This window comes from Zalophus californianus, chromosome 11 (assembly GCF_009762305.2).
Source record: "Zalophus californianus isolate mZalCal1 chromosome 11, mZalCal1.pri.v2, whole genome shotgun sequence".
In the NCBI taxonomy this organism is placed as follows: domain Eukaryota; kingdom Metazoa; phylum Chordata; class Mammalia; order Carnivora; family Otariidae; genus Zalophus; species Zalophus californianus.
In genome coordinates, this window is record NC_045605.1 from 7,088,748 (window position 1) to 7,113,596 (window position 24,849).

The 24,849-nt window shown below is 43.1% G+C and overlaps 1 long non-coding RNA gene across 1 annotated transcript in view; it reads left to right on the forward strand.

Annotated features, from left to right (window-relative positions):
* Positions 1–24,849, forward strand: part of LOC113915176 — a 68,393-nt gene that overhangs the window by 8,256 nt on the left and 35,288 nt on the right. The window contains exons 2-3 of the long non-coding RNA XR_003517600.1: positions 20,571–20,789; positions 21,119–21,179. This is a non-coding gene — a long non-coding RNA (uncharacterized LOC113915176). The remainder of the gene's footprint in view (positions 1–20,570; positions 20,790–21,118; positions 21,180–24,849) is intronic.

The following is a 24,849-nucleotide window of genomic DNA, read 5'->3' on the forward strand; positions in this document are numbered from 1 at the left end:
TCCTGCAGCAAGGAAGGCCGGGAGTTCTTGATCCTGACTGTGTACTAGAATCGCCCAGGGAAGTACTAAAACATACCAGATGCCACCCCAAACTCACTGTCCTGGGATTAGGGCATTATTGTAAAGCCTATTACAAAGCATATCATAAAGCCTCCCAGGTGCTTCTAGTATTCAGCCAGCATTGCAAACCACTCAAGGCCGTGGCTGCTCAAAAGTAGAGCCCAAGGCTGGTTGGTGAGCTTGTCACCCACAGGAGATCAGAAGAAGCTTACACCGGCATCGAGCATGTTCAGCTGGCATTTTCTTTGTGGCAAGATCGCCTCAGTGAAAGAGACGGTTCATTGATCTACCTTCAGGTGAAAGTTCCTCATCTCTAACAAAAACTTTGGAAGCTGGTTTCTTTGAATAGCACTACTGTGGGCCAGTCCAGCAGATCCAGAAATCTTTGGAATTATTCCTTTTATGCAGCCTTTTTTGAGCCTGGGCACTTAATCTAAACATTTATTGTTATAGTGCTGAGTACCGTGTACCGAGCAGATTCTAAATGTCTACAGAACATTCTAGCATCGTTTGAACTTCTTCTGCCACAAAAGTGCATGTTGTTGTCAGGTCATTACAATGTGCAAATGACCAAATGCTGGATCCCTAGAGGCATCGTGAGTAGGGAAGGGCTTTGGAGTGATTCTAACTCGATGGCATAGATGGTCTCTCCCTTCTCTTCCCCTCACACATTCTCTCTCCTCCTCTCTTCTACCAGATGGTTTTAGGAGCAGACAGGAAAGTCACTGACCAATATAGAAAGATACAGAGAATCTCAAGACAGACCCTTCCCCTCCACCACCAAACCAGAGCCACTGCTCATAAGGAAGGAAGGAAGGAAGGAAGGAAGGAAGGAAGGAAAGAGAAAAAGAAAGAAAGAAAGAAAGAAAGAAAGAAAGAAAGAAAGAAAGAAAGAAAGAAAGAAAGAAAGAAAGAAAGAAAGAAAGAAAGAAAGAAAGAAAGAAAGAAAGAAAGAAGGAAGGAAGGAAGGAAGGAAGGAAGGAAGGAAGGAAGGAAGGGAAGAAAAGAAAAGAAAAGAAAAAAGAAAAGAAAAGAAAAGAAGAAAAGAAAAGAAAAGAAAAGAAAGAAAAGGAAAGAAAAGAAAAGAAAAAAAAGAAAAGAAAAGAAAAGAAAAGAAAAAAGAAAAGAAAAGAAAAGAAAAGGAAAAGAAAAAAAGTTTTTTCTTCTGGATCGTGAAGGCTTTGTCGGAGTGAAAGGGGTATATTTCAAGTGTTCCCAGAACATGTGAAACCTAATGAACCACCAATTTAAATAAAAGGTAGAAGAGAGTAAAATACTGTAGGGACTGGAGTCACGATAAGCATTTGGTAGGGAAAGGGGAGACTGTACATAGACAGGAGGCCCCTCAAGAGTGGCATGAGAAGAGGATCTCTGCATCTGGAACAAGACCTCATTTTGTGTCCTGGGTCTCTCTCTCTCTTTATATTCATTTGACAGTGTTTGTTAATATATCCGCGCTTTAGTGTCCACATTGGTAAATGGATCACAGAGCATTTGCTGCCAGATTGTGAGGAGGTTTCAATGAGGTAATGTGCACAAAAGCACTTAGCACAGTGCCTCACACCGAGTTAGTCTCTGTTCATTCAGTCAACAAAAATATTTTGTCAGGCACTGTACAAGGCACCAAGCCTGGTGGGGGGCATCACAACGTGCCCTCATGCAGCTTAGAGTCACGTGGGGGGAGACGGAGAAGAATCATGTTATTGGAGACATAAATGCATCAATTAACATATCATTCGAAATGGAGACGAGGAGAATGAGCAAACGTAATCAAGATGCCTTACCGTGTTTGGAGGATTAAGAAGCACTTCCCCACAGAAGTGATGTCTAAGCCAAGAAACCAACTTGGTGTGAGAGAAGGATGGGGTATGGCTGTAGAACCAAGACTAAGGTAAGAGTAAGATTCCCTCTCATGAGGCACTCTTAGTTGTGATGTCAACTCAATTTAAATGAGCTGAAATCAAAAAGGAGTAGACGGGCTCACGTGACTGGGAAGTCCAAGGTCGGGCACTGGCTTCCAGCACTGACCCAAACAAACACTACCACTCACTTGTCTCTTCTTCATCTCCTGACTCACTTGTCTTCTGCAGGAGCTACATTCTCAGGCAGGCTTTCTCCACATGGTAGGAAAGGTCAACCCTAGAGGTAGACTTAGAAGCTCTTATCTCAGAAGGTGGAAGACCCTCCTTCTCCTAGGATTCATATTAATTGCTAAACTAAGGCTCTCACTGACCCCTATTGTGGGAATAATGCCCAATTCTGAGCCAATCACTGGAGTACTCGGATGTGCCAGATGGGGTCTCATGCTCTTCCTCTGTAGGGAAGATGGAGCTAAGTGATCAGAAACCCACCGCATTGGGGAGAGGCATTTCTGAAAGAGGGGGTTGGGTGGGAGAGGTAGCAGATATCCACTGCAGGGAGATTCATGGCACATTAAACATTTTGGTCTCCATCCTAAGATCAATGGAAACTACTTAAGGATTTTAAACAATGCGGTAAAATCTGTACCTTGATACAAATCACCCTAAGTGCAATGAGGATAATAGATTGGAGGAGGCACCATAGATGTGGGAGACGAGTTGGGCTCTTTCAGACTGGGGATGATGATAACTTGGACTAGGGTTGCACAAGCATGGCTCTAAATAAGGAATTAGGATGAATATATTTAGAGGGTAAAGTCAACAGTAGTTAAAGAGTAGTCAAGAGTAGGAAAGAGAAAGGGAGTGGGAGAACCAACCTATGAGGAAGACGGTGACTGAGATCTGGAGTATGTTGAGGTTGGGGTACCTTGGAGACACCCAAGTGGAAAAGATGAACAGGAAGTTGGCATTCTGTATGGGCTGGAGGTAAAATTTTTGAAGATATTGATCGACTGCTGGTAGTCAAAGCTATGAGTATGGATGAGATTCACTAGAAGGGTGGGAGGCCTGTTGTAGAAGAAACATAATACCATAAATACATGTTTACATGGTTCGGGCTGGGGTCAGACTGGTCCTACTCATTTACTCAGATTCCCAGTTTTCTTTGTAGGGACACGTCTTCCTTTTGTTCTATATGCTCACCTACAGCATGTTTCCTAATTTGACCCTTTTAATGGGGATGTTTTCACAGATTATTTTAAATTGCTACACGAACAACAAATTACAAAGATTGAATATACACATAAAGAGGTTATTGTTGTAATCAAACAAAGCCTGCAACAGAGTTAATCAGGTGCATGTCTTAATGCTATGCATAGTTTTTATCATGCTGCATACAAATTAGTCTCAAATGGTAAGCAGTTCACAACAATGACTATAATCAGTATCACTGTTACAGCCAAACCAAATCATATTTTTAGTTTATCTCTTTTTGTTTGATTATTTGTCATCTTTGTTACTGTTGACCTTGTTTCCTGTGCATCGTTCTACCTCACATATGTGTACACACACACACACACACACACACACACACACACACAATCATTCATCAGTGGCTAGAGTTACCCTGTTCCTGCCATTCTCTTATCATAGTAGAATAGGTTAGGTTAGCTTGAGGCAAGATGACAGACCCAAAATCATAGTGGCTTACAATAACAAAAGCTTATTCATTGATAATTAGGTAGAAGATAGATAGAAATAAAGAAAGATAGATGATAGATAGATAGATGATAGATAGATAGATAGATAGATAGATAGATAGATAGATAGATAGATAGATAGATAGATAGATGGATGATAGAAAGATAGACAGACAGACAGATGAATCTACTGTGTAGCTCTACTTCCTGCGGTCTGTGCCCTGGGACCCATGCCGATGGAGTAGTCTCTCTTGTGGCTCAATACAGTCATTGTGGCACATGGAGCAGAGGGAACACATGGACTGTGACATGCTCACCCCTAGGACTTCTCAGAAGTGACACCAACAACTACCACTCCCTTCATCGGCTGCTGCGAGTTGCATGGCTAGGCAGTGCGGCAGGGGAGAGAATGCTTTCCCAGGGAGGGTAGCAAATACTTTGAACAATAGCACCTTTTATTATCGTTCCCATTCTGTAACCACTGCTCCGAGCCCAACTCTGAGGGCGTTCTGCTCTCACACTTACTGACATCTCAGCAGTCCTCTCCCGAATCCTCATACCGGATGGCTTCTAAAGCAACTACGCCCTGCCTCCTAAGTCTTCCGGCCACCGGATGGTTTATGTGGCAGAAATTCCGGGCCATGAGGCTATGGGTTGCCTGTCCAGCAATCACCATAACGTGGAGGTGGTGGTAACAGTGATCACAGTGGTGAATCAGAGAGAGGAATACAGAACAGTAAAAACATAGATGAGGGGAGAGAATCCACTGAGGTCATGGTCAATGTTTGAGGTCAGTGCAAAGTGTCAACAGGGAAATTATTCCTTTGGATAGCCTAAAATAACTAAAATATTTATTTTTAGGACAACTCTAGGTACAAGATGAATTTAGGGACCAGCACAAGACTTCCCTTACTCATTAGATTTTAGCAAGTATTAGAAATAGTATTCCAACCCACATTAGTTTACACTGCATAACCTTGGTTCCCTATCACTACCCCTACCCATCCATCTCCCCACTCCTTCCTATGCCTGTTAGAGTCCATGCCTCACCTGGCAGACCATTCTGCATGGTGCCCCTTTTCCCAATGCCTGCCTTTCCCAGCAGGAGATCCACTTCTTCACTTGTGGCCCTTCTAGATATCTCTGATGGCCCGTAGATGACCATCCCATGGGATAAAGCGTCCTTCACAAAGAAAGGCGTGTCGAGTATGGAGAAGGACGGTTTACAGCTCTTCTCATACCAATGAGTGAATTTCTATCAAAGGATAATGGTGATATAGACCAGTGCTTGCTTTTCTTGGGAGAAGACTCAGAAAGCAATGGGGTCTTGGAACCCAAGAGTGGAAAAACACTCATGAAGATCAAGAGTCAGAAAGGGAGGCTAAGGAAACAACCATCTTGCCAACATGACCATTTTTCTGCCATTTTCCTTGCCAAGGCTGGTTATTGTCTGTGTGTGCAGGGGAGGAGAACATCCTGTGAGTGTGAGGGGGGATGGTGTTCCATGTGGTAGACTAGGGTGCAAAGCAGGAGCTATGAGCCTCATGGACGGGGATTAGCAAGACCCTGCACACTCGACTGGCCACAGAGTGTCAGATATTCTGGTCTTTGGCCAGTTTCTTGGGGACTTGTCAGGTTCAGCTTCTGACTGACCTTAATTCTAAAATCCCTTGGCAGTTTCTGTTCATGCCAATAGCTTACTTGGAGTTCTTGCCTGACCCTGTTAGCATTTTTTTTCTTTTTTTCAAGAGATTTCTGCTTCCTGTAGATCCTGTTGTGTTTAGTGTATACAGGATAATTATTGAAGGGGACTGGCTTTTGACAGCCCAATTTGTGGCTTCTGTACGATGCTGACAATTCTCAGACTTGTCTGGTATTTCTGTCTAAAGCTATTAGACCCCTGACCAATTAATTGTCTTCTTCATGTGCATAATTAGATGACCTGAATTTCCATGTAATTGGATCCCTGAGACAGTGAAATTTTGTAGATCAATTTTAGGCATTTGTTGGATATGTCTCCTCTCGAGATGTTTATAAAAATACTATTTAGTTTAAAAAAATACAATTCAGCCACTTTCAAATTAGAAAACCTTGGAATTACTGTGTCAAAGGACTCCCATCCGTGAGAGCCATTTCCATCAATACCCAGTCCTATTTCTTGTCGTTTCTGTAATATTGTCCAAAGAAGAACAATGTGAAACAAGAAGTGCTCTGAGATGCTGATTCTAATTCCCATCAGCAGCAAAGGTCAGTGCTCGTTTCATCTAATTCCCCTTCTCTGGGTCTAATGTTGCTATGCAGTTGAGCAATCCAGTTATACAAATGCAGTTTCTTGGCCATAAAAATCTAAAATGATCGATGATGGGTTTCACATTAATTTTTCAAGTGCTTTGGTTGCTCTAAGTTATTAGAACATTGTGTCACGTCATCTTTTTTGAGACAGACATTGCCCTTCTAATTTCCCATCGATTTTTAATCTGTCGATCAGCTGGTCTGTTTGGTTTATTTTAGAAAATTGCTAGGTAGAGCAGAGGCGTTTCTCAATTAAGTATCTGTCAATTTTATTTCATATGGCTATTCAAATGGTCAAACTTGTTTCTCCTCCTGTGTCTGACTGGAGGCCGGTCTGTTTTCAGAGGTGCTAGTCAGGTCCCCTGAATTGCCAGATGAGAAGTTCACCTTCAAAAGCATCCAGGTGCCATCCTAAAGAAAATTTGCCCCAAATAATTAGACTGTGGTGTTTGATATTGTCAGAAAACTGAGAACAAGACAGCAGGAATCTGGTTAGAGTGTAGACCACTATTTCTCTTGGGTGGGGGGTGGTGCTTAAGGCTTAAACTGTAGACACACACTGTCTCACAGTTCTAGGGGCTGGGAGTCTGACATCAAGGTGTCAACAGGGATGGTTCCTTCAGAAGCGCTGAAGGGGGATCTGCTCCTGCCTCCTCTCTCCTTCCTTGACTCGTAGATGCATCACCCCCTGTCTCTGCCTTCACGTCCACACAGAATTCTCCCTGGGTGAGTCTGTCTCTTCACGTGCCTACCTTTCCTTTGTGTGTCTGTGTTCCTGCTTTTCCCTTACAAGGACACCAGTCATTGGATTAGGACCCATCCTACCCCCATATGATCTCATCTTAACTAGTTATCTTTCCAAATTCGTATAGATTTACATGCTTTGCGTAATCATACAGATTATGTCATTTCACGTTTCCACTCCAAGTCCACCTCCTCAGAGAGGCCTTCCTTGGCAGTGACTTTAAAACTAGCATGCTCTTCTCTCCTACTCAGTCCCCTTACTCTGTTTCATTTTCTTGATAGCATTTCTCCTGATCTGGAACTATTTGACACATGGATATGTTTCTTCCTTGTTTCTTGTTTATCACAAGGACTAAAAAGTCATTTCTATGAGAGTGGCGACTTGGTTTATTTGGGTCACCATCATATGCCTGTCACCTCTTATATAATAAGCATCAAACAACTCTTTGTTTAAGAAATGAATGAACATCTCTTCAGTCCATACAGGAGCAATTTGTAACTGTGCAATTGGAAAAGCCAGATAGTGAGCTCACTGCCTCGATTTAACCATGGTCAGAGTAGACTAGGTGGTCATACAACTTAAAGACAGGTAGTAAACCTCAATCATAAATTTTAATTATTCTTATAAATAAATATTAGAGGGGCACCTGGGTGGCTCAGTCGGTTAAGCATCTGCCTTCGGCTCAGATCATGATCCCAGGGTCCTGGGATGGAGTCCCACATTGGGCTCCCTGCTCAGCAGGGAGCCTGCTTCTCCCTCTCTCCCCTACTCATGCTCTATCTCTAGTTCTCTCTCAAATAAATAAATAAAATCTTTAAAAAAATAAAAATAAATAAATATTAGAAAGTGTCCCGGTAGTCTGTTTCCTAATTTATCCTTCCTCCGTGGAGAAACAAAATTACTTAAATTAGCTTTTCTCTACTCCTTACCTGGTATAAGTCATCATCTGCTACTGGCAAGTAGAAACCTGGCTCCTTTGCAGGATGCATTAAATTCTGGCTCATCTGTTCAAATTAGTAATAATAAACATACATATTTATTGTATGGAATAGCAAGATTTATCATTTCTTGGAGTCAATATTGATTTCTACTTCTCTTGACTCAAATTCCTTTTCTTTAGTCAGTGTATTTAGAGAGTTGTCTCACCAGTCACCAATACTGGCTTTCATTGGGAGTCAAAGTTAAAAAGGATGGATCTGTCTTCTCATGGCTTCTGGATCGTAAAAGGAAATGCATGCTATCAAGGTAGATGCTCCTACCCTGGAGGAAGGCACCGTCCTGGCGCGAGCGTGTGGGAAAACAGGGAGGCCCAATCACAGATGCACAAATCCTTCCTCTTTGTGGGCATTTACTTCTTTATGTAAATTGTCTTCGTCTGCTCAAAAAATATGTAAGTCATTGTCAATATAATGCACAGTTAATCGTTGCAGTTGGAGAATAGCAGCCAATGACATACATAACAGACGTTGTAAACATTATGGCTAAAGACACAACATGAGGTTAATTTTCCAACATTATAAAACAGCCAGCAAATCCATAAATCGGGGCTCTGGATGCACATCTTTTGTGAAGAATCTGTGATTAATTTACGTGAGGCGCATAAACATTAGAGGTGTCAGCATATAAACGAAGGCTAAATCAATTCTCTGTTTTGGTTACATAATCTCCTTCATTCACCGTAATCCTATCCAGGTGAAAAGTTTTGAGTTGAAACAACCAATTGGTTACAGCCATCAAAAATACAATGTGAAATTAATTGACATTGCTCCACGAAGAATGGGAGGGGAGCAGATTACTCGGTGAAGCGTGGCATTCTGGATAGTTATTCCACACATTAACCACAGAACCATCACATCCAGGATTTTGGAATATAACATATGCCAAGGGGAAAGAAAGTAACGACCTTTCAGAAGGGAACCTTGCATCCATTTCCTGGCAAAGACACAAAATAGGCTGCAAGGACTTAGAAGGATTTATTTATGTATATATGTACATATAGCCACACCTTTCAAGCCTTGGTGGAAAAAAAAAAAAATCTCCTTTAAAGGGATCTTTACTCTGGGGAAGAGCCTTTACAGAGTTTTACTTGACTGTCAGTTTAGGAATTCATTCTAGGATGGCTGATATTCACAAACAAATTATTCTGAAGCAAGTATTTAAACTATACGTTTACAGGAACTGAATATTCGGGTACAGAAAAGTGAAGGAAGGAGGAGTTGCCTGTATTCCCACATTTGCTGTTTGAAATGTACAGAGGCAGGAAGAATTTCAGTTCTCTTGCTGGTGAGAGTGAAGTTAAAATGTGTCAAAGCTGTTACCTCTTTCTGTGGCCCATGTGGAGACTTGTCCCTGAGGAACAGAGTGTCACTTCACACATTAGAGACTCCATCCAAGAGGATGTCTGTCCTGAAGGACAGTCGCTAAAACAGCTCTGTGTTCCAAGCATGGTCTTCATCATCAAGAGGCACTGCCAGGCAGGACCACCTTCTCCTTCATCTGGAAGCAGGAAATAGGATTTGGGGAGCCTTATTCTGTCAGCACCTGAGTTCCCCATTCTCCCATTGCCGGGCTGCTCTCAGACGGCAAGCATCTGTTGTGTTGTGTTTTGTGCTAAAAATGCTCTACAACGCCCACTGAAGCATCGGGACCCGGGGTGCTGGGAGCATTCCCCTCTATGAGCCCGGAGCTGACCCACCCTTCAGATTCTGCTGCTGTTGTACCCACCCCTCACCCTTTGGCTTCTGGAGAGCTCCAGGTGATTAGCTCCGCTCAAAGCGACGGGGGCTGATATGGGGGACTAAGAGCCTGATTCCCCTGCCCCCGTGTAGGACAACTCTGCATGTGTTTAGACTCCAGAATCCTCAGGAATCAGGCGTGATTCTAGAGAACGCTTGTGGAGACAGAAACACACCCTCGCAGTGCCGGGACAGACAAGAGCAGAAGGACAGGGTTCAAATTAGAGGATCATTGGAACCCTTTGGCAGGACCCCTGAAACACTCAGCAGAGAAGGAACTCACCAAGTCGACTGCACATTTTCCGGGGTCAAATCCACCTCCCTGGACCCCACATGAGCCACGGCACCCAGCCCTGCATGCCACATTTCACCTCTGGAGCTTCCCAAACGAATAAGTGCAGTCCGTCCCGTGAAAAAGATTGGGACTCAGAATTTTGAATGCGCCTCTCTTCCCGTGCCACATCTAGGAGGCTCAAAAGGACAGAGAGATCAAGCATATAAATCAGTTAAAAAGATACATTTTTTCTTCTGTAGGCAGTGAGGGCACAGGAGATGATAAGGTGCAGTGATCCTGTGTTTTCATTGTCTGGAACAGAGAAGCAGTGGAAACTCTAAAATCAGATTGGAGGTGGGACCTGAATTTCCTAGTTAATTATAGTCATGCAGGTGTATAAGGGCTGCAGACAGAGGCAGAGTGAGGTAGGGGATGGATTTGGCCAGTGGTCCCTATGAAATGCCTGACAGCACCCTGCTTTTCCCCTTTCCAGCTCTACACACCCCTCTAAACATCTAATTTACTGTATTAAATACTTTATCTCCCTTCCTAAGCATAAGCCTCATGACAGCAAGAAATATGTGTTCTCATTAAAATCTATTTTACACCCTCACCCCAAATTTTATGACTCTTTATCAATACAGCTTTGTGGTTAAGAGCCATCATTGGAGTTAGAAGACTAAGCCCTACTGCCACCTAGCTGTGTGGACTTGAGTGAGTTGCTTAACCTCTCTGAGCCTCAGTTTCCTAGTAAGTAAAATGGGGATAATAGTGCCTGTTTATAGTAAAAAATGGAATGAAGTAAAGCCCATGGGGCCCTTAGCACAATACCTGGAACAGAAGCCCTCAATAAGTGGTTGCTATTACTGTAATTCTAATTAATCTAATATTACCACATCAAGACTCTATTACTCACTGCACAGAACTAAGAGAAATATGGAGCTTGAGTTCCTCAGTACGACCATAGAGTCACATGTGGTTCAGAGACAACAGGACCAAAATGGAGTCGCTGGTGCTAAGCCCCACACCAGGAAACCAAGAAAATACCTAATTGCCACGTTAGCCTCCCCCAGGAATGGAACCTGTCACCAGTGAATCTGGAATTACCTGGTCTGCACTATGAGGCAATCTTGTCTGTAGATCCCTTCCATCCCCCTGACGAAGGACAGAAGCAATCCACTCTTTCGTCATTCCTGCCTATAAAAGCCTCCCATTTTGTACAGCTCCTCAGAGCTCCTTACTTTCGGGTTGCCAGACGGGATGCTGCTCAGTTCATGAATTATTGAATTAGGCCAATAAGATCTTTAAATTTTACTCAGTTGAATTTTGTTCTTTAACAACATATATAGGAACATTCTTCCCCACACTCCCCTGTCACCTCTTCTTTCTCCTTCAGTAACACTTTCACTGCATCAGGCCAGAATCTTCCCACTTAATTTGGATGATTAATTTTTCTGTCCAGATACAACGCTTATTTCTCCAGCACTCTCACCTCCAAGTAACAAGATTGGTGGAGGTCATCTGAGTGGGCAGCTCTCAGTGCAATAGATGGGAGCACATTAGCAGACCCCATAGCCCCAAGGCCACCCTGGCTTGTGATTTACAAGGTGAAGCGAGGAAGGCAGGGCCTGTTGCCCAGGAGAATGGCAAATGGCAGCAGAGCTTGGAGCAGAGCCTGGATCTCAGTTCCTGACCCTGAGACCAGGTCTCTCCTCTGTGCAGCATTCCCTCCCCCTTCCTCTCCTCCCCCACCCACTGCGGCTCTGCCCAGTGCTAAAGAGGCAGCTCTCGAAGGCCTCAGGCTGCCCTGGGCTTGGCAGATTCAGCAGCCACCCACTCCCCTGCTGAACACATTTACTACGGGCAGCCTCAGAGTGAGCACGTTCTTTTTTCGGTCCCATTTGCCACGCCTAGTCGCAATATTTTTGGCCATGAGCTTGCTGCCCTGCAGGCTCCATTGTCCTTTTCATTATCAGTGAAGACTTCCTGAGAGGATTCATTAAATATTGAGCTGGAGGTCTGCTATCAATTTGGTGCCACAGGAATACAAACAAGAAGAATTTCTAGGCTGATGTGATTATTAGTGGTCTGAAAGCATATGTAGTTGCATACATTTACCTAGCATTCATGGCAGGGGGGAATACATATCAGTAATCCTGCATTATTCAGAATAAACTTTCTGAGGCAGAACTTCTTTATCATGTCCCTGATTGGGAGTGTGCTCTACTGCTCTCGCTGCAAAAGATTACTGGGGGATGAATATATTAACTATTTATTTATTTATTTATTTATTTTAAAAGATTTTATTTATTTATTTGAGAGAGAGAGAGAATGAGAGAGAGAACACGAGAGGGGGGAGGGTCAGAGGGAGAAGCAGACTCCCCGCTGAGCAGGGAGCCCGATGTGGGGCTCGATCCTGGGACTCCAGGATCATGACCTGAGCTGAAGGCAGTCACTTAACCAACTGAGCCACCCAGGCGCCCTATATTAACTATTTAATTTAACAGAGCATAGATCCTATCCTAAGGCTATAGCGTTTTTCAACAAAGCTTTTGAGAATGTCAAGGCATTTGGAATTTAAGCCTCCTGAAATACAAAGTAGTATATGTCAACCACTAGCTCACTTTTATTTTCATTTAGTACCTCCTCTTTGGAAAACGTCCATGAGTCAGCTTTTATTTCATGCTCATGACTAACTAGAAACATTAATGCATGTGGGGGGTTTCATGAAAAAATTCAAAACTGGGATGTTACTCTCATTTTACATGTGAAGAAAGTACAAAGAGGGAACTCTTCCTAATCTTAACTAGATTAGTAAAATCCCAACCATTTTTATAGTGTTAATTTCTGTGATTTTTGTCATCAGCTCCGAACTGTAATTATTCCTAAAGGGCCCTAAAGTAGCCTTTTCCAAAGAGGTTTCTGCAAAACATTAGTCTAAAATATACCCCTGCTCCCTCCTTAGCCAAATATTCCAGATAAAAAGCGCTACTTGTTTAAATAATCTTTCAGAATGCCATGGTTTACATGCTGTGTTTGGATATCCATAATGTATGTCATCGAAGACTGTGAGGTCCTTTCATGAAGAGACATGTTTAATTTTAGATGGTCCAAATTGATTTGACAAGAAACTTTTTATTGAGTTACACTTATAATGTACTACAAAACCAACTTTAAAGAAAGCTCTTTTAGGACATAGGCTCGCCATTTCCTTTAATATGAAATAATCATCTCTCTTCTCAACATTCATGGGAAACACTCGAAGCATCTCTGAGTGATTAACACTAAGATCAACAAGGGAGCGCTTAATCTTTCTTTGACAAAAGGATAGAGAATATAGGTACTTTTTTAAAAAAAAATTTCAGTCTTCTATGGTGAAGGTTAAGTGTCCACCTCTGCATTGTCTATGCAGACTGCAAGAGCCATCGTCTGGACTTGCTGGTCACCCCTTCCATCCTCACCTCCTTCCCCAGGTGATGTGTGGTCCAGGGGCCGACCTCTTGGAGCATGCCCATAGTTACCATGGCTACTCCTGAGTGAGTCCTACATGAATGCACGTGGGGCTGTGCCATGACTCCACAGCCAGCCCCGTAGATCACAAATGTCTTCCCACATAGGCCCTCCCCTTCCCATGATATGCTTGGATCCATTGCTCAGGAGCATTTGTTGAACAGCATCAGCAGCTGCCACAAGATTTTAAGAACCACACAGTCCAGGCATTACTTTTATGGTTTGGGAAAGCAGAATCCAGAGATGTGACCCACTGTCATCTGTCATGACCAAAGTAGAAACAGGCAACAGGCCATCTGTTCCATGTTCCCAAGATCTTCTTCCTCAGCATGAGGCCCCATCTCTGCTGTTCATTGTTACCATGGTAAGGTGCACCCATGGCAACGATGAACTGTGTGGCCTCAGAGCTGCCCACTTCGCCGTCCTAGGGACACTGACTCAGCATCAGGTCCTTCATTCGTTCGACGGGCTGTTCTTCCCCAGATCTGGGAATGAAGAGCTCATGCAAGTGCCTCGAATTTCCCGGAGGCTCCTTCCTCGCGCTCATTTAATGCGTTTTATGGCCCATGTGTCCTCTGCAAATGGCTAGATCTGTTTTGCCCAAGTGTGAAGAATAATTAAGATCATTCTAACTCAAATGAAGTGTTGAAACACATTGTCAGAGGATTGTGAGCATTGTAAATGTCTCGTTACCTCTGACACTATGTAATGGGGTGTGTCGTCCCTCTGTTCCTTACCTCTGAAATGTCCACGCTGGGGCTCTCCCTCCCACCCTACCTCTACTTCTCTGTGTGTGTCAAGAAGCTGGCACACACCTGCAATCAGCTGTCCTAAAGTGTCCCAGGCTGATAAGAGAGAGACTAGGGCTTGGATGATGCTCAGCAAAGCCTTGCAGCACCATCTGCTGAATTATCCCTGGTGAAGGTGAGGTGCAGGAGGTGTAGAGAAGACGCACCTTTCATAGTGGCAGTATGAACTGCACGCGCGTCTCTCCCACCCAGGCTTCATGCCTCCTCCTTCACGTGGCAACCCATGGCCCGCTGGGCTAGCCGAGCTCCCTTTCTCCTCCCCCTCCTTCTCTGCCTCCTCCCTGGGAGCATTTTGCCTGCTCCTAAGCAGCAGAAGCGGCCCTCTCCACGTAGCTGAAACCAATTGATTCTGACTTAAAAATTGTCATGCTAAATATGTCTGAGCTGACGGTTAATGAGCCCTTAATATTTGCCGGGCGCTATGTGAATGCCTTACACACACTGTCAGAGTTTATCCTCCCGTTAACTCATTCAGGAGGCTGCTATCATCCCATTTTATATTTGTGAAAATTCAGGCTTAGAGACTTTCATTGACCCCCAAACCATACAGCCATTGACTGGTAAAGCTGAAATGCAAGTGTGTGTCTCTGTGCACTCACGGGCCGTGGTAGTGAGCTCTCCACGATCTGCATGGTTCTGGGCTGCCTGTCCCCACAGTCTCCGGAAGTCCAGGAATCCCAGCATGCAGTCGCTATACACATGGAATCTGTGTTCTGTCTGCCAGAATATTTCCTGACTAATCCCATTATGGCTGCGACTTCCCCATCCAATGGACAGAGCCTTTCTCCGCGCCCTAGACCTTCCTGTCTGCTCCAGCCAGCTCTTGTCAACCAGATCACATCCAGGCAAACCCAAACCCCTGACACCCCCATTTACTAAAAATCTGTGCTTGAGACAGAAGACCTTTGGCACGGGAGAGGCTAGACATGGGATCCTATGGGCCCTAGCCCATAAGAATAATCATCGATGCTTACTTCTGTGTCAAACATTACAATTGACTAAGCAATTTAGCATATTCCCTCATTTAAAATGAACGAATAGTTCAAGATGCAAATAGCAAAATGACTCACTGCAGGAGACAGTCCGCGTTACACATTGGCACTTGGGACCTTCTACAATCAAGAAGGGAAGTGTTTGCACCACTGACAAAGTACATTTAAATAAATCTGTAGAGGTAGTTAGTGGGCTTTTTCTTCTTTTAATTCAAAGTTTATTTTTATTCATTGATTGATTATATAGAGACTTAGACAAATTCAAATATGCAGTAGGAACAGTTGGCAAATTCATTAAACTTGATGATGTTTCTACTTCTCTTTCCCAAAAGTAACCAATTGTTTGAGAAAATAAGGACGGTAATTACTGCCACTTGTTAACTGCAAACACATTTGCACTTTCACAAACATGGCATGTTTGCAATTCACAAGTCTTCTGTTTTATAACCTGGAGGCAAGTCTCCATTAACATTTGTTTTTAACAGAATGATTAGAAAAGGCAGTGGTTTAGCAAATAAGCAAATAATTACCTTTGGTTAAAGTCCTCGTTTAGGCCCAACTTGAAGATGTGCTATTATTCTTTCCTACAGTGAATATTCACTTCCAAATAACCTTCAGCTACGCCATCAGCACACTATGCAGACTGATTGTTTATCTGTCTCTACATTATTGTACAGCTAATTGTCCTTCCAAATCCCAGACCATCCTGGTCAGGCCCCCTGCAGATCCTGTCAGGTTGGTCCTCACTCACTTGCCCCCACTCACAGCATCTTTCCAGCATCCTTTCTGTTTTCCTGATGGCCAGTTTCAAAGATTCATCTATGGAATTATTTTGAATGCCTCTTCTTGCTACTTGGAAGGTTTGTTGAGGGTCCCAAGACCACCTTCAAGTTCAGCGATTTGCTAGAAGGACTCACAGAATTCCGAAAAGCTGTTGTATACCCACGTTTATGGTTTACTACAGCAAAAGAAATCACCAATGGCAAAGGCACATAGGGAGGAATCCAGAAGAAACCAGCATGAGTTTCCAGGTGCTCTCGCTGGGAGAGTCCCAGGACACTGCTCCATCCTCTCAGCCTGCTGAGTTAACTCTTTACTGCACCTCTTGAACAAAAAATATGTTAAAACACCAGTTTAAACTTCTCTAGTAAGCTTTATGCTGATTATTTTCATTAACCCAAGAAAGCAGTGGGCCTGTAGCAGCTCTAGAAGCTATAGATAGAAAGATGACAAAAATGTGGTAAATCTAGAAATTTTAAAATACCCCTTTAAAAAAGTGATGGTGGAGGGGACGCCAGGGAATTCTTATTGGATGGCTACTAAATTAGAGAACATGGGACTACATTTATCATAGATCTCATTGTTTTATAACCAAGATTACTTTCTGTGTGTCACATACACTTGATAGAACAAGAGGCATTTTGTCTAGTAAACGTGTTTCCTACAACTGTAGTTGAGGTGATGGAGCCCTTGTGCAAGAGGCAGCAAGATAGAGCAGAAGGAGCATGGCACGAGGCTTCTGGGTCTGTTACTTTATAGCTAAGGCTCTGTTGGCAAAATTTACATCTCTGGATTCTGCTTTCCCAAACCATAAAAGTAATGCCTGGACTGTGTGGTTCTTAAGATCTTGTGGCAGCTGCCGATGCTGTTCAACAAATGCTCCTGGCTTTTTGCTTTCTGGGGATCTGGTAGGACATTGACCAGAGTTTTCCTTTGGTCAATGAAATATGAGTGGAAGGGACGTGGGCCACTTCCAGGAAGAAGCCTTAAGAGCTAGTCTGTTACTTGCTGTGTACCGTACCCTGTGCCCACCATCCTGATACCCTGATGAGCAGAGACTCCTGTTGAGCTATGTTGGATGTATGGCTCGAATACAAGATAAACCTATGACAATAAAAACTACTAAGACTTGGGGCTGTTGCCACAATATCCATCAAAGTTAACCTATCCTCGTGGATAGATGTCTTCAGTCGCCATCCCCACCCCCATTGTTCATAAAGGGCAAACAGCACTGGAAAGCAGCCTGTTGTCCATTCTCACCTCAACCCTCCAAAACCCAGTGGAATCCTGCCAGAAAGTTGGTAGTTGGTTTTTATCCCTGATGAGTAGTTCTGACACCTCTGTTCTGAAGAGCTGAAGTCCTCAAGGGCTTCTTTATGCATCAAGCCACGAGACTGTCATTTCTACATTATTTTCAGATTTCGTGGTTTATCTTTCATCCCCAAATCCTGATCCTCAAGGTGGGGGACCCTAGACTTGGACCCTGTCCAGTTGGCCCCCCACAGCTGCCAGCCCCGTGGTATGCATTTCCTGGGTCTGCTGCAGCAATGTGCCACAGAATGAGTGGCTTAAAGACAGAAATTTATTGCCTCAGTTCAGGAGGCCAGAAGTCCAAGAGCAAGGTGTTGGCAGGCTTAATTCCTTTTGAAGACTATGGGGGAGAATCTGTTCTCCTAGCTTGTGGTGATCTGCCAGCAATCTTTGGCATTCCTTGGCTTGTTGAGGTATCACCCTGATCTCTGCCTTAATGTTCACATGGCATTCTCCTACTGTGCTTGTTTCTGTGTCCAAATTCCCCCTTTTGATAAGCACACCAGTCATGTGGGATTAGAGGCCTACCCTACTTCGGTGTGATCTCCTCTTAACTGATTGTATCTGCAGTGACCTTATTTCTAAATAGTCACATTCTGAGGTATTGGGGGTTAGGATTTTAACATATGATTTTTTTTTTTTTTTTTTTTTTGGTGGTGGTGGAGGGGAGACACAATTCAACCCATAATACCCACTGTTCTGTCCCAGATCTACTGGGAACACATTTTTTTGAATGACCCAGCTCTGTATCTCATAATTTTGTCGTTACAACCCTCCACTTCCAAAGTCATTCCTTCAGCCTACTCCCAGATTTATATTCCTCCTCGGATCTTGCATCTTGCTCAAACTAGATTATTTTATCATTTACAATAGAGTATAACGTACTTGATCATAGAATTGATTTGTTTATCCAACAAACTTTTATTTTAGTGCCTAGTTTTGTCTACTGGGAATTGAATGCATTTCCTGTTCCTTAGAAGTTCACAGTTTAAGTGGGGAGCAAAATGTAGGTACAGTTAGGAACAAGACTTTCCCATAGTTAATTTCATGTGACCCGCCACAACCCTGTGAAAAGGTCATTATCACTATTAAACAAACGTGGAAAGGGTCATTCAGTAGAAAGTACTGGGATATCATTGCGGTTCTGTCAGGAAGCAAGAAGAATTCCTGTCCCTTTCAAGGTCCTTCTAGCCGGACTAAGAATCAAATGGATAGGAGACAGATTAACAGGAGAAAAATCAAATTTAATTTCGTGCACACAAGGAGTCCACACAGATATGGAAATTCCAAAGACATTCAAGCAAAATGAGGTATATTTATAATCCTGAGCTAAGGAGAAGGGGCTAGGGGTCTAGGACTTCAGGGGAAAGCCATGCAATTTTCAGGAAGATAAAAAAGAGTAAATGTTTGGTAAACAAATATTTTCTGGGCCATTCAGAAACAGTGGGGCTTGGAAAGGAATTTTAACGAACAGACTGCTGAATTCCTCCCAGTTGACCCCTCTTAGTGCATATTATACTGTAGTTACCCATAGTGATAGCTCTCTTCCTGGAGCAGATCCTCTATCTAAATTCTTTTTAGGCACTTGTGGGGGGCGGGGTGGGAAGGTAAAGAGCTTTTCCTGAATCTGCTGGGTCTTGATTGCTTTTAACTCAAAATAATCTTTATACCAAACTGACTCCTCTTGGGGCAGTCTCCCTTTGGTCCCTACAATCCAAAAAAAAATCAGAAAGCACAAAATAAAGGGTTAGAAAGCAAGCGAAGACATAGAAAAGGTAAAAATCAAAGCTGGACCATATACCAGTTGGAGAAAATGGAGGAAGAATTTAATACCAAAAATATTCTGTCAGAAATGCCATCCCCAATTTATAGCACTGTCTTTATTAAAAAGAAAAAAATCCACCCTAAGACATTCTGGGGACCTCGTGATGATTTCCAGAAACACAGCATGATCTATATTTGCGATCATTTCTTTAGCCAGTGCCAGTGAAAGAAAAACCTCCCTGTAAGAATGCTTATTTTTAAGATAGAAATAAATCAACTAATAGACCATCTTTATTTTGTATGATGTTACACACTGAATTATGTCCTTTCTTAAAAACCTCATATGTTTAAGTCCTAATGCCCAGTAGCTCAGAATGTGACTGTACTCGGAGACAGGGTTTTTACAGAGCTAATTAAGGTAAAATGAGGTCATTAGGGTAAGCCCTTATAGGGACACCAGTATGACTGGTGTCCCTATAAGAAGAGGAAATTTGGACACAGAGGGAAAATGATGTGAAAACAGGGGGAGAAGACAGCCATCTAGAAGCTGAGGCTCATGGCCTCCAACAAAATCAACCCTGGTAACACTTTCATCTCTGACTTCCAGCCTCCAGAATGTGAAGAAACACATTTCCGTTGTTTAAGCCCCCCAGTCTCTGGTACTTTGTTATGGCAGCCCTAGCAAATGAATACATGCGACTGATTCTTTTTAATTAAAAAAAAATTAATAAGAGGTTAGAAGAATCTAAAGGCAATGCAAAAAAAAAAAAAAAAACTCCCCTCTTTTTTTCTTTTTAAGAAAATTTCCACTAATAGTTTCATATTCAGATACACACACCAACTATAGCATGTAGCAAAAAAATAATAGACATGTATGTAATTTATAGTAAATTTATGTTTGGTCTTCATCCCAGTTCCTGGACCCCTTGGTATTTCTTAAGTGTTGAGAATGAGAAAGTGTCTTTTGTTATTATTAATGAGGTGACCTTTGGAAGGCCTAACCAAAGGTTGGGGGCTAGTTGCCAGGGGAACCAGTCAGTGATTGGGGGTTTGGAGCTTTCATCCCCTCCTTCCCACCATCCAGGATCTCCAGGGAGTGGAGAGGAGCTGGAGATTGAGTTCAATCACCAGTGGCCAATGATTTAATCGGTAAAGCCTGTGTAATGAAGCCTCCATAAAAACACAAAAGGACTGGGTTCGGTGAGCTTCCAGCTTGGTGAAGCAGAGTGCATACATGTACCTCTGTGCAGGGCCCTGAACTCGTCCGAGACGGAAGCTCCTGTGCTCAGGACTTGTCCTATGTATCTCTTCATCTGGTTATTGATTCATATCCTTTAATATCCTTTGTAATAAACCGGTAATCTAGTGAATAAACTGGTTTCCTGAATCCTGGGAGCTGCTCTAGACAATTCATCAGACCCAAGAAGGGGGTTGTGAGAAGCTCTGATTTATAGCCAGGCTGTCCGTAGATTTGGGAGTGGTATCTGAAATGGGAACAGTCTTATGGGATCGAGCCCTCAACCTTTAGGATCTGATGCTATCTCCGGATGAACAGTGTCAAAACTGAGTTGAACTGTAGGACACCCAGCTGGTGACGAAGAATTGCTTGCTGTGGAGAAAGAACCCACACATCAAAATTGGTGTCACAATCAGTCTAAATATTATTGATGTATTTGACACACACTCCCAGGGATAGAACAGTGATCCCTGAAGAGGTAAATTTGTTGCTTCTTTTCTAGGAAGAAGGTTGACTTGCGCTACAGCATGATAGCAATAGGCAGACACATGGGGAGAACAAAAAGCAATAGGTGAGAAAATACAAAGGAGAAAGAACTTGAGGAGCCAGGAGGAAAGGAAGAAATCACCGAGGAGCGAAAGGAACTTGAAAGGCCAGGCATACGAAGACAGCATCCATCACTGTCATGAAGGGCCTTGGCCTCTCCGTGGCACGGACTGAGGTAATTTTAGGGAATGGAAATATTCTGCAGTGTTTATATGTCATGCCAGTTTGTCTTCCTATCTTGTGAAATTTTAATGAAACTATTACAGAGGTGATCGTTAATCTCAATTTAGGTGATAAGGTAATATGCTAGCAACATAAAATCACAAGAATGCAAATAGGTTTGGTCATCAAAAAACCAGTTAAAGATAGAGAGTTGACAGATTGGGTTGAAATCCTAACTCCCGTTATCTTCCGAGCTGTGTGACCTTGACTAAATTGCTTAACCTCCCTGTGCCTCCGTTTCCTCATCTGCAAAACAAAGTGACAACATTATCTCATCCATAGGGTTGTTAAGATCAAATGAGTTAAGAAAACAGGAAGCTCTGAGACCACTGCCTGGAATACAGTGAGTACCACGTAAATGTTTATCACCATCATCGCCAACATGAATTGCAAAGAAATCTGTAACCGTTAGACAATTGCCATGTATGTCCATTCTTTCTAAGATGTTAACCCCAAGTTTTTTAATGCCCAAAGCACTTAAGGGGAGCAGATTGTGTGGGGAGACGGGGCTTTTATTAATTTCAAAGATGAAACTGAAAGAAGAGTGCAACTGAAGGAAAGCTCCAGAAAGAAAGATCAGTAGCACAAAGTTAGCAAATGATACAATGAATGACCTGGCATATATACCAGCCCACAGTCTGAAATACCTCCTTTAGAAATACTTTTTTTCTTCCTAATTCTTCTTCAGTATTTTCAAATGAGAATCATTCATTATTAGCCTGGATTTCAAAAAAAGGAAGAAACGAGTTCTCATTTTTTTAGCCTACAATTCACTTTCCATTCGAAATGCTTTTTCCCTATCTCGGAATTACATTACAAATATCACAGAGATTTTACCCATTTTAAGCAACAAGCCCAAGTATTTAAGCTTTTGTACTTGGAGGCTACTGAGTGCTACTCAGAGCATGGGCTCAACAGGAAGCAGGCGTTGGTGTGATGATGACCGTGTCTGGGTCATATCTACAGCCAAGCTTGGGCATCCCTTTGCTGTGGACCTTTCAAGACATGCAGACTAACATAAACTGCAAAGAACAAATGCCAAGTGGGAGAGCTGCCAAGTGGGGAAAGATACTGACAGAAAGGGAGGTAGAGCCTTATCTCTAGACGTTGTCTGCCGAGTGGGCTGGGGCCCGGGAAAGATCCAGTCTTGTTGTTCTCCAAGATTTTCATAATAATAACTAAAAATGTGCCAGGCAAGCAGAAAATGTACTCATTAACATGCATTATCTCATGTATGCCTCACAACAATGCCACAAGGTAAGTACTATTCCCACCATTGTTTGAAGGAGTTAGTCTTAGAGAAGTTGAGTAAATTTTCCAAAGTGATATGAATAGTAAGGGGTAGAGGCAAGAGTTGAAACCAGGTCAGTCTGACCCCAAAGCCTAAGCCCTTAACTACTGGGCGACCCTGCCCTTCCTCTGCTGTGTCACCACCATGTCTCCACTGGGCTGTCCTTCCTCTACCCTGCGGCCAGTCTTTATCCTAACCAACATCTAACTCCGATCATGTTATTCCCCTACATAGGACATTTTGACGGCCACCTGTTGCCTCCCAAATTCCTGAGCCTGGCTACCAAGGCATTCTGATTTCCCTCTCCAAAGCCATCTGAAGCACATTGCTGCTCTCAATCGTAATACGCAACCTCCCGCCTCTCTGCTTTGTCCTCACTTCGCTCTCTGCCGGGACTCTGCTCTATCCCCTTATTGAACAACCACCACCACACTGGCCACTTTTATTGAGCCCTTACTCTGTACTAACTTGTTGTAACACTCCTTCTACCCTGTAGGTAGATACTGTTAGTATTTCACTTTTATAAATGGGAAAATTCAGGCTCAGCCATGCCAGGTCCCAAGTCCCACAGCAAGTCAACTGGGGAGGACTTGAACCCACTTGGCTGATAACAGAATCTGAGTTCCCATCCACTATGCTACACAGGTGAACAATGCCATGCCCAGCCTTTGGAGCCTCACACACATGCAGACCACTTTGTTCAGCATTCCCGATCGCATAGCAGGGAACAGCCATTAGCTCCTACTTCCCGTAGAGGCTCGCACTGTGGGCCTCTGTTACAAAAATTACTCCACTCTGTTTCACTTTGGCTGTGTCTTTTGCCCACAAGATGTGCTCTGCATGAGGCCATGCCATTCATCTGGTGTCCCTCATGAACCTAGTGCCATATCTGAAGCCCAGCAGGCACTTACTTGATGTGTGCTGAATTCATGCAATGGCTGTTTATTGAACTTCTGCAGAAACGATCTCACCCCTGCCCACACGCTCCCTGGTACAATTGTCCGTATCCTTTTTTTTTGGTGCACACCCCCCTTGGAGAAACTGATGGAAGCCATGCATCTTTACAACAGAAAAATGCAACAACCAATAAAATTTTCCATGCTTCTTTAGGTAGTTCATGAATTCTGGGTTCAGAGTCTAATTGATTTGAATTCAATTATTAGTGAATTGAATTATTCTTGTTACTTCCTTTTTCCTGTTATAGAAACCCAACTTAAGCTAGCTTAGACAAATGGAGGGCTGTTTTTGTTTTTGTTTTTCCTGAAGAGTCCAACAAATGCTTACATTAGGGGGGAAAAAGTGTGAGCTTGGCTTCTGGAATAAATGGAATCAGAGACACCAATGTTACCAAGATGTGCTTCTCTTTTCAGATCAGGGTTAGTCTCTCAAATTCACTTCCTCCACAAATTGGAGAATAAGCTCGCTGGCAGGTCTCATGCCTCACATCTCACCACCAGAGAGGTAGATGTTCTCTCCTTTAGTCATTAAAAAAAAAAAAAAAAAAAAATCAAGGAAGTATTCTGATTGGCCAACTTAAGTGACACGTCAGCTCCTAGACAGTTGGTCATTGGAGGAAGAAAAGCTCCACATAACAGTGTTCTCAGAATATATACAAAGGAGAGAGTCCCCAGCTTTCTCACCACCAGCCCCTGGGCACCTGCTTGTCCCTCACAGTGCCCCCATCCTCGACACCCTCCCAGACAGGGCTCAAAGTCCCCCCTCCTTTTTTTCCCCACCTTTACTCCAACACTGTCAGAATGTACCCGCCCTGTGCCACATCCTGACCCAGCTCTTTGCTTTTTAAGGGAATAGCTTACTAATCCAGTGGATTGATCTCAGCCCGACTATGAAGGGGAAAACACAAAACAAAACAAAAACCGTCAGGGGGCCCCTTTTCCACCTGAGATAAGCTCTTTTATCAGTGGCCATCTATAATAATCACTTTAATCAACAATGGTTCTCATACAGGAAATTTTGCCTAACTTTAGAATTCCCAGACTTAAACCCCACTGACTTTTAGAACTAGGAGAGTCCCTTGAGATCAGCTTGTCTGAATGACGACAATAATTGGTGAGTCATTTTTTTCAGTCACCCTGCAACCTGACATCAGGCCCTAAGTGAGAGCTTCTGGCCCCTAATTCTCTGTCCAGTTACCTTCTTGCTTCACCGTGATGCACCAAGGAAAAGATTTGGTTTACTCCAGCCCTGGGGGCTGACCAGTCACCAAACACCTGTTGTTTCCTCATTGAGACAAGTGTTGATTTCATTATGTACATAAAAACATAGAATCAGTTGGTTTTATGGGAGGCATGCGCTCTAGATGTTTGGAGCCAGGCTTCTTGTGCTCACACTTACATGCCTGGGCAGGTTAGTTAACATTACTGTGACTCCATGTCCTTATCTAGAAAATGGGGCCCACCATTCTAAAATGATAGCCTCATTTAGTGTTTGTTGTTTCTTGTGGTTTATGTAACTATAGGCGTCAGCAGCTCATACCAACTAGATGCCCAATAGCAGTACCCACCACCACACTGGGTTTTAGAAGAATAAGTTAATTCATGAGAATCACTTAGAACAGTGTCTGATGCAATGTAAGCATTGCATAAATGTAACAACTATAATTAAAGGGAACTTGTCAGGAGAAAAAGTGAGTATTTTAAGGGCAAAGTCAACAAAATATAATTTTCTGGAAATCAAGTAATTCAAACCCTTAATTAGCTAG